Here is a 7,839-nt window from a genome sequence, read left to right as displayed (position 1 = left end):
TTACTGAAGGAAGGTTAACCTCCAGTTTTTGAATCTGTTTGAAAATGTTTTGCATTGTTTTATGTAAGTCCCCTAAAGCAAAAAAGATAGAATTAACAGTCAATGGCCAAAGTTGGGAAGGTACGAATTTGGCTTAATAATACATAGAAGCCATTTAGAATTCTCATACTGAGTAAAAAGGCCAATTAACACCTGCCTTGCTGACTAATTTACTTCTATTCCCAACACCTTTGCTGTTTAACATAGCGTGGTGGGACATGTAAATGACAAGCCTAAATGAATGTACAATAGGTTTACAGCTCAAGCCATGTTAGTGGCTTAAGAAAAACTTCATTAAAGATACGGTTGCTTATATTTATTTATTTTAGTTGATGATCGTTTCATCATTTCTACTTAGAACGAGGTCATAAAACTGCCTCTTGTGTCTCCAAGTGGTGATGATAACAATTATTGTTTGAGCCCCGGTTGTATGCCTCAGACTCGCTAAAGGCACACTCCTTTGTTTTATCTTCCCAGGGAGGTCAGCATTGCTTTGTCCACCTGGAAAATGAGGAAACTGAGGCTCAGAGATGTCAGGTGACTTAAATAGGAAGTGTCTGAGCTGGGGGTCAATCCCTAAACCCAGCTCCAAAATTATTCTTATATCCCACACCAGTCATGCATCCGAAGCTGAATATAGACAAGACGATTGAACAAGAAAAAAATGGTGGTAAAAGAAAACATGTTAAGTGAAGCATGTCCTGAAAATCCCAGGGTCTGTAGAAGTAAATTCCACAGGTAAAATCCAGGAGAGATTTTCCTCAAACGGAAACCTTCCATGAACGCCGTGTCAAGAAAAGAAAGACGCAGTACACGTTTTGAAATCTGCCTCCAATGGTGAGCTGCATCGAAGAGCCAGGGGCAGTAGGTAAAGCCACCGGAGCAGAGCAGAGAGAGGGTAAATGCAGACAGCAGGACTATGGGCAACTCCCTAATCAAAGGTAATTTTTCTGATTATTTAATACTCCTTAAACAACCAAAAGACCTGGGTGGGACCAGAGTTAGGAAAAAAAAAAAAAAGGATTGAGGCCCCCCGTTGACTCTGTTGAGTGTCCAACTCTTGATTTAGGCTTAGGTCATGATCTTAGGGTTGTGGGATTGAGCCTCAAGTTGGTGTCCATGCTGAGTGTGTAGCCTGCTTAAGATTCTCTCTCTCTCTCTCTCTCTCTCTCTCTCTCTCTCTCTCTCTCCCTCAGCTCCTCTCCCCCACTCTTGCTCTCTCTCAAAATAAAATAAATCTTAAAAAAAAAAAAAAGATCAAAGCAAGAGATATTAAGCTTTCATTAGGTGACTGGGTTTATATAATCCAATCATTCTCACTGTTTGCCCCAGGCAGAAATTGTTGGGAAATTATTGTTTTTACTGCTTATGTATTTATTTATTTATTTATGTACTTAGAGAATGAGAGATCATGCGGGGGTGGGGGCTGGGGGACAGAAAGAGAGGGAGAGAGAGACTCCCAAGCAGGCTTCTCACTATCAGCGTAGAGCCTGACGTGGAGCTCGATCCCACGAAGCCAATCGTGAGATCATGACCTGAGCCAAAATCAAGTGCCGGATGCTTAACCGACTGAGCCCCCCAGGTGCCCCGGGAAATTCATTTCTTGTCCTGTCTTTCAGGCAGGCGCTCTATGAAAACCGAGGCTTTACTGTCAATGAGAATCTTCGGGATACATAATCCTATGGCCTCCTCATTAAAATCCTTTTTTATTCCTGCTTCAAGATGGGAAAACAAGCTCAGAGCGACAAGTATAAGCCGGATGTGTGAATGCTATGACTGTCCAGTTAAAGGGTGTAGGTCCCTGTTGCAGTCAGTGCATCTACCCTGTTCTGCAAAACTTCCCCCGTCTGCTTCACCCGGCCCTCCCCTACTAAGCGTCCAGCCTCAGTGCAGAGTTCCCTGCCTACCACCCACTTTTCCTCATCCAAATCGGGTCTCAACTACTTATCTTCTAATTCTTTCATAGCATGGTTCAAAATGTATGATTATAGATTTCATTGTATATCTGTCTGTTGCTTGTTTTTTCCACAGTGCAAGCCATGACATTAAGGCAGACCCCTTCGCCACCGATTTCCTGGCGCTTAGCCATGGCAATGGAACACAGAAGTCACAATAAGTGATAATGAATGAATCCGTCCATGGCCAATGACTCTGCAGGCCAGAATTTCAAAATAAAGTATTAAAAGGTAATTCCTGTTGGTGAGAATGTAAATTAGTACAGCTACGTGTAAAACAGTATGGCAGTTCCTCAAAAAATCAAACACGGAATTACCATATGACGTTGCATTTCCAGTTGTGGGTATGTGCCCAAAAGAACCAAAAACCAGGGACGTGAGGAGATCTTTGTACGCCTATGTTGATAACAGCATTATCCACAATAGCTAAAAGGCGGAAGCCACCCAAGGGTTGATCAACAGATGAATGGATACGTAAAATGTGGTATATACATACAAAGAAATATCATCCAGCCTTAAAAATGAAAGAAATTCTGACACCTGCTCCAACATGGGTGAACCTCGGGGACATCATACTAAAGGAAACAAGCTGGTCACAAAAAGACAAATACCATTTGATTCCACTTATATGAGGTACTTAGTGGGGGGGGGGGGATGGAGAGTTAGTTGTTTAATGGGTACGGAGTTTCAGTTTTGCAAGACGGAGACAGATCTGGAGATTGCACAGCAATGTGAATGTTCTTAATACCACTGAGCAGTGCACCTAAAGACAGTGAAGATAGTAAACTTTTACCATCTTTAGGTTAAAGAATTTTATTTTGTTTTCTCACAGTTGGGGGGAAAAAGGCAATTGCAAAGTGATGGCTGCCCAATTGTAGTACTCTATTACAAAGTATCAAACTTCCAACCGGTGGGTTTTATGACATGTAAAGCATACCTAATAGAAGCTGTTTTGAAGAAGGCGATTAGATAGTTGGTTATCCCTGTAATTGAAAGGGCCATAAGTACGGCGCTGGTTTTTTCCTATGTGGGATTCCCAGCATCGCAAGCTTGAAAAGGCTGAAGTGCAAGGCTGGTGTGTCCATAAATCATGATCTACGACTGCAAAAGTATGCCCCTTTGGGTCTCTAATTATTCGTGCCAGGAAACGGCCATGTGGACCGGCATGGTCACCCCAGCTGCTTTAATTTGGGAAATGTAAGGTTTGGATTCCGGAAGTATTCTCAGCATGGCTCAGCCTCTTGGAGGCAGCCGACTTTCATCGATTTGATATCTGCCTGCCTCCTGGAAGGCTTTATTTCTGGAAGGAACTCTTCAAATTCTGGAGATTTAGAAGTCGAGCTAAAATCGCTTAAGAAATCATGCTTGTAATTCACCGCGAGGGCTTTATGATGGGGCCACATGTCCACTTTTCTGAGTGTCCTGGCCCGGAGCCCCTCCGTTGGGATGATTTATGGCTGCAAAGTCTGGCTAATTGCGATAATCACCACTTAACTAATGATAGTCCCCCTCCCTCGTTTTGATATCTCTCTGCTTGTTGCCATTTTATCAATCCCAAATTGGTATCGAACAATTTCCTGCTCTAATGAGCCTTCCTAGTTGCTGCTAATATATGGAAGCCTGTACGTGTACATTCAAAAAGAAAAAGAGAAAGTATTAATACTCCAGAGAGTTCGTTAAAGCAGGAATGAAGTGCAGCAAGGAGAATTGCCCCTGCAGATTCTTCAGTTGGAGAGTGGATCTGACGGCCACTTATGTGCCTCAGCCACTTGACTAGCTCACTCCAGTCCAGGCATGCAGATCTTGAGGTCAATCTCAGGCACTCACGTGCTGGAGAGAATGTTGGGTCTCTGAGTCCACAGCACAGGTTCTCAATGGGGACGGGGGGAGCGATTTTTCTCTCTCCCCAACCAGGGGACATTTGGCAATGTCTGGAGCCGGTTTTGGGTTGTCACAACTCAAGAGTGCCACTGGCGTCTAGACGGTAGAGGCCAGGGATCCTGCTAACAGCCTCCGATGCCCAGGACGCCACCCCCCACCCCCAACAAGAAATGATCTGATCCCAAGTGTCGATAGTGCCAGAGTTGAAAAACCAGGTCTATAGGAAGTATGACTTCAAGACCATGGCACCCACCTGATACGTTTGTTTCTTTTTTAACAGCAAAACATCTTCTAATACAATTTAAAATGCGAAATCACAATCAAATCCTTTTATCTTTTCCAGGGGAGCCTTCTTCACCTCCCCCAACTAAATCAAACCCCTGCATTCTTGCCTTTTCCCTCAAGGATTGCACAACCGCAATCTTATATTCGCTTGTGGGATGATTTGAGTAATTTATCTGCTTCCTCTGTAGATCAGAAAAAGATAAGATTCTAGTGAATTTTCTTCTAATCTTTCCTCCATGAATATCATACCTGTAACACAATCGAGATCAATTTGAAAATAGAGTCCGGCGTTCTGTTTATTTCACTGAACCAGGGTGCCACAAGCCTTTCCCACCACATTAAAAAACAAACACACCGTAAATGTGTTTTACAATGCAATTTTTCACTCTGTGAACGAATTCTTAATTTGCCTCAGCAGCGCCCGTTATTACATTCGAATTGTTTGCCTTTATTACGGATAATACTTCGGTGAACCTCCTGTGCATACAGCTCTGTTCAAATTTTGGATTTCTTTCCCCGCGGCCTCATGTCCTGAGTTTTTCTGAAACGAATGTTGGTATTTCACAGATTCACAACCCTTCAAGAGCTTTTTCCAAATACTATCTTACTCCCTTTGCGGGCTCTTGTGCAAGACGTGTGCCTTGGTAACATGAGTGATCAAGCTAAATGGCTAAGCCCATAAACATGCTTATCAGGACACTCACATATTTCGTAACCGGACAGGAGAAATATATAGATTTTCAAAAGCAAGTTGAAGGTTCAATTGATTGAACAACTTTTCAGCGAAAAACGCTTTTCCACTCCATTTCCTTCTTTAGCAGTTCTGATTCATTCTTTACTGAAAACATTTCTGTATTGGCACCCGCAACCTTTTCTAAAGGTTTCTCCTGCTTTTTTTAATCTACCAGACACAAATACTGCCTCCCTCTCCCCAAAAGTGCTTGTTCTGAACTCTGTCTTTAAAAAAAAAAATCACCGAGAAGGCACTTCTGTAAATTTGCCACAAGTGTTCTTTATTATAACAAACCTTTAGAGAGCTAAAAGCCCAGCACGCAGGAAAGTTTACTGTCATAAATATCTCCCCGTCTTTGCAATATAAATTATAATTGAAAATAAACTTGTCAGGGAATTCTCCCCAACACACAAAAAGTGAGACCGTTGGAGCGAGGCAATTAAGAATGTTAATTGGCACAGAGAGAAAAGCAAAGGACAGTCATTGTTAAGATAACTGGTCTATAAACACCTAAATGGATTTTGTGAACGGGAAGAAAGGATCATCTTTTGACCATGAAAGGGAATATAAAATGTTCTTTTCTTTGTTTTAATGTGTGGGGAGATTTTAACTTCTTTTTTTTTTCATCCCAGACTCCGAGGTCAACAAACGGCCCGGTCCCCGTCCGGTTGGCTCACCGAAGGACCGGGGATACCAAAGTGGAGGCGAGAGGTGGGGGCGAAGCCAAGGACGCACCCAAGAGCAGAAGGAGGCAAATGTTAAAGAAGAAAAATACAGCGGCATGATGAGTGCAGGGGAATACAGCAAAGACGGCAAAAAAGAAGGAATCCTATTCCAAGGAAACAGAACGGGAGTTAAGCACAGGGAAGAACGAGACAGTTTTCATTCAGTTCTCACCCCCCAGGTGATCTCAGAGTTAATGCGTGAAAGCCACGACGTGGACAAGCCCACGAAGACAGACTTCGGTGTGGGTCTTGCCCTTGCAATTTCTGTCCAGGCTGTCTCAGTCTCTCCATGTCTTGTTTGCTTGTGGTCTCTGTGGGGAGACTAATGTCTGCTTATGGCATTGCCTCTTCAGTAAAGTCTAGGGCATATAACTGGTGTTCAGGAAACATCTACCATCATCACACACATTGTTTCGGGCAGGAATATTTATCTGAGGATTCTCATAATATTAAGTTGACCCACAATACATGTGTTAGTTCGGGGATCAGAATTACTTGATTTACTAGGTCATTCATGCCTCCATTTAATGAGTCATCCTTTTGCCCACTGTGTACCAGGACTTGAGCTAGGTGCCCAGAATGTTAGAGATGAAAATTTCAAAGAGTCACAATCTCATATGTGTGAAAGCTTAACATCAGCATTGTGGGCTCATGCAAAAACGGACCTATGTAGGGGCACCTGGGTGGCTCAGTCAGTTAAGTGTCTGACTCTTAAAAAAAAATTTTTTTTTAACGTTTTATTTATTTTTGAGACAGGGAGAGACAGAGCACGAACAGGGGAGGGTCAGAGAGAGGGAGACACAGAATCCGAAACAGGCTCCAGGCTCCGAGCTGTCCGCACAGAGCCCGACGCGGGGCTCGAACTCACGGACCGCGAGATCATGACCTGAGCCGAAGTCGGCCGCTTAACCAACTGAGCCACCCAGGGGCCCCTTAAGTGTCTGACTCTTGATCTCAGCTCAGGTCATGATCTCTCACAGTTCATGAGATTGAGCCCCATGTCGGGCTCTGTGCTGATAGCCCAGAGTCTGCTTGGGATTCTCTTTCTCTCCCTCTCTCTCTGCCTCTCCCCCACCCTCTCAAAATACATAATAAATGAACATTTTTTAAAAATTGTGATCCGTGATACATGGACTCTACCTAGAATGGGGCTGGGAGTGAGTTGAAGTCATGAAAGGCATAAATGAGGACACATCCCCTTCCAGACTAGACACGACATGACAGGGGCCGTGGTCATCACATTCACCATTGCATAAGCAAATACCTTTAATATATGTCAAAAGCAAGGGCTGCAAAAAGTTAAAGCAAGGTAAAGGGATAGAGAACGTCAGTGGATGCTTTTTCGTAGGGTGGTCAGGAAAGGATTCACTGATAAGAAGACATGTGAGCAGAGACATGAAGGAGGTGAGCCAGGCAGATAACTATGGGAAGAGCATTCCAGGCAGAGGCAACAGACAGTGCAAAGGCCCTGAGGCAGGAACATGTTTGACGTGTTTGAAGAAGCTTAAAAAGGCCAGTGGAGCTGGAGTAAAGTGAGAGGTCATGGGGGTGGAGTTGTATGGCTTTAGTAATCTAGATTTTTTGTGTGTGTGTGTTTTTTTTTTTCCAATGAAAAAAATTGTGAAATATACAATAACATAGAATTCAATATCTTAATCCTTTTTAATCGTACAGTTTAGTGGCATTACGAACATTCACATTGTTGTGCAAGCTCCAAAAGTGTTTCCATCTTGAGTAACTGAAACTCCATGAAACTCTATTCCCATTAGATCATAACTCTCCACGTGCCCCTCCCTCCACTAACAGTGCATGGCAGTTCCCATTTCTCTGCATCCTCACCAGCATGTGTTACTGTGTGCGTATGTATGTGTGTGTGTGTTTATGTAAGTAATCTCCACACCCAATGTTGGGCTCAAACAACCCCGAGATCGAGAGTCGCATGCTCTTCTGACTGAGCCAGCCCTGTGCCCCTCTTTTGCCTTCTGTTTTTTTTTTTTACAGTAACCATCTGACAGGTGTGAGGCAGGATCTCATTGTGGTCTTGATTTGCAGTCCCCTAATGATTGGTGAGACCGAGCATCTTTTTCCAGGCTTTATATATGCATTTTTCTCCCAAACAAAAGCTGCTGTCATTGTCCATTTATTTTAAGGGTCTTCTCACAGTGGCACCTTACCAGACAGATACCCCAACAAATACTAGGGCATTTCAAGGAGGCGAAGC

General features: G+C 43.4%; 1 long non-coding RNA gene across 1 annotated transcript; it reads left to right on the top strand.

The window, feature by feature from the left end:
• Positions 1-953: 953 nt before the first annotated feature.
• Positions 954-5,702, top strand: LOC122236948. Its single transcript, XR_006215127.1, has 3 exons — positions 954-980; positions 2,071-2,225; positions 5,526-5,702. It is a non-coding gene; the product is annotated as an uncharacterized LOC122236948 (long non-coding RNA).
• Positions 5,703-7,839: the final 2,137 nt, after the last annotated feature.

Source organism: Panthera tigris, chromosome A3 (genome assembly GCF_018350195.1).
Source record: "Panthera tigris isolate Pti1 chromosome A3, P.tigris_Pti1_mat1.1, whole genome shotgun sequence".
In the NCBI taxonomy this organism is placed as follows: Eukaryota; Metazoa; Chordata; class Mammalia; order Carnivora; family Felidae; genus Panthera; species Panthera tigris.
Note: the sequence above shows the minus strand (reverse complement) of the source record. Positions and strands in the feature narration are given on the sequence as shown.